This window comes from Olea europaea, chromosome 14, assembly GCF_002742605.1.
Source record: "Olea europaea var. sylvestris chromosome 14, O_europaea_v1, whole genome shotgun sequence".
Lineage (NCBI taxonomy): Eukaryota > Viridiplantae > Streptophyta > Magnoliopsida > Lamiales > Oleaceae > Olea > Olea europaea.
Genome location: NC_036250.1, coordinates 15,442,063 through 15,444,819, shown reverse-complemented (window position 1 = coordinate 15,444,819; position 2,757 = coordinate 15,442,063). Strand labels below are relative to the sequence as shown.

Sequence of the window (2,757 nt, the reverse complement as noted above, 5' to 3'; positions counted from 1 at the left end):
TTCGGCTTTGGTATCTTGGGCCTCGATATGGACCACCTCAGCCATTGCACTTCAACCTGGGCCACGTCATAGTTGTTGCTTTTGGATGTTGGGTGTTCACCATTCCTAGGGGCCTCGGCAACCATGCCACGTAGTTCGGCATTGGTGGGCCATGGCCCCAGTGGGTCAGTCATGTATGTCAACATGTAACAGAATACCACCATGTATATTACTCGTTTATCTTCATACTCATCGATCATTTTCATTTAATTCAAAATCACCAAAGTAATAAATCGAAATTATAGTCATATCTGCATGACGAAACATAATTTTAATTAATTACAATAAAAAATATTCAGAAATTTGTTTATTTAATAATTAAAATTATTAATTGTAAGAATCCGTGGCAATAAATATTATTAAAAAATTTGACATCAAAGCAGTCGAAACAGTCGATTGGCTGTTTAAATGGTCAGTGGACTGTTTAAACGTCCGTCTGAATGACGCAGACGCATTTTTTTCTTGTATGCTTCTAAAGAGTTATAGATCTATTAAAAAAAAATTATCTGCATTCACTAATCTATATCAAAATAAAATATATCGATTAAAACGTACACTAATTTACCGAAAACGAAATTAAACATGTGTGAATATACTTACTGATCCGAAGTGATTGATAGTGAAAAAAAATTCGGTTTCAGCATTCGAATTTTTTATGAGATTTTGAGTTGAAACAGATGAAAGATGAGAGTTTTTATCTGTGTTAGAAGATAGTTTTGAAATTTTAAGTGGAACGTATTTGATTTTCAATTATTAACTAAAAGGGTTATAATATCTTTTAAACAAAATAAGGTTTTGTAATTGTATAATATAATTAAGGGTATTTTTGTCTTTCAATGTTCAAGAGGCCAAAGCAATCATATTTATATTTTGAAAAGTCAATGTGGAATTTTGGTGATTTGACTAGATTAAATTTAAAAGTACACCAACATGCATGACGTACATTAAGCTCTCGTCAGAATCGTATTTTAGTTCTTCTGCATAATTCCTTAATAGGGAAAAATGCGCACCATTGTCCCAAACCTATTGCTCAGTTGCAAGTTGGTCCCTAACCTTCAATAACTAGCAAGCAGCAAAATAACTTTTTGTTATAGTTGCAGTCTGCCCCCAATGACCGAAACAGTATGAGTCTCCATTAATTTGTCAGGTGGCCATTGTGTGTCTAAGTTTATTAAAGTAGATTTTGATTCCCAAGATTGGTTGGTTCCTCAAAGATTCAAGTGAGCCATGTTTTCATTGGAGATATGTGATAATTTTACGAAGGATTGGATGGTATTGGTGACTTGTTATTGGAACAATAGTTTGGGACCAATGGGAAATTTTCACTTCTTAATTATCCTGATTTCAGGCACACTTTCTTGCTCTACAGTACAAGCCTGATTTCAAATCGACTATTACCCCAGGATATAAATGGAAGGCTTTTAACTGTAAATAAGGCTGCTCCAAGAGGTTCACGACCAGAAAGGCCTCCCAGTGTGTTCGAGCCTTCCTCCAGAATTTATGTTGGTAATCTACCAAGTACCATGGCAAGTGGATGATGCTCGATTAGAGCAGGTGTTCAGCGAGCACGGCAAGGTGGTTGATGCAAAGGTAGTATTTGATCGGGAGAGTGGTCGCTCACGTGGATTTGGTTTTGTGACAATATTAGTGCCGGCCCTGATTATAGGCAGAGTAGACGATTGTTAAGGCCCCACTTCGGTTAGGGCTCCAAAAATATTATTATCTTTTTATTTTATATATATATATATATATATATAGGATTCCATATTTGAAATTGGTCTAAGATCCTCCAAAATCTCAGTGACGATCTTGGACAATGTCAAGCAAGACTGAATTGAATGATGCGATGGCTGCCTTCGATGGACAGGTAATTGATTTGGCCATGCTTTTCCACTTTTTGACTTTCAGTTATCTTCTAACCAAATTTGATGCTTAGAACTAAAAATATTTTGCTGGAGATCGATAGTAACTTCGATTCTTGAGTTAACTTAAATGCAAGGGAAACCTGTACCATAAATAAAATTAATCAGAATCGTTATATTTTGTGATATTCAATAACTAAACCAAATATTCATATATCAGACTATCAGAGAGTGCTTATGCACTTGCGTACAGCCCGTCTTAGCAGGACAAATAATTTAATTATATTGAATTATTTAATACACTCCATTAACGTCCAATCCACCTTATTAAACAGGTCAAAGAAGTATAATTTTTTCTTGATTTATCACCTATTCACAAAAGTTAGAATGACGTGATAGTTGAAATTGCATGTCTGGTTCTGACCTCTAGTGTAATTTGTAATGCAGAATTTGGATGGAAGGGCAATTCGAGTGAATGTTGCTGAGGAAAGACCAAGACGGAGCTTCTTTTGATTCGTAATTACCTTTTTTTATAGAACTTATTTGCACTTCAATTATTGCATTTTCCTGTTTGAGAAAGAGCATTTTTGAGTTTTCTTTGCTGACGGTGTTGGTTTTGAGCTTGTGATAAAATCGACGTCGTAGTAGTAAGAAATAGGGATATGTTGTTAAGGGTTAAGATCAGACATCGAATAAAGATGAAAATATAGACCAATTTATAAAGGCTTAGAGTATTCCTCTTAATAAAGTTGACATTATACGAACAAAGTCTTATATATGGGAACTTAGAGGTTGACAAAACTTGATATAGTCATGATCGAAGGTTCAAGAGATTCTACTAGAATCCATGATTTTG

At 34.7% G+C, this 2,757-nt stretch overlaps 1 pseudogene; it reads left to right on the top strand.

The window, feature by feature from the left end:
• The first annotated feature begins 1,539 nt into the window (after positions 1-1,539).
• Positions 1,540-2,414, top strand: LOC111409568 (annotated as a pseudogene).
• The last annotated feature ends 343 nt before the right edge of the window (positions 2,415-2,757 follow it).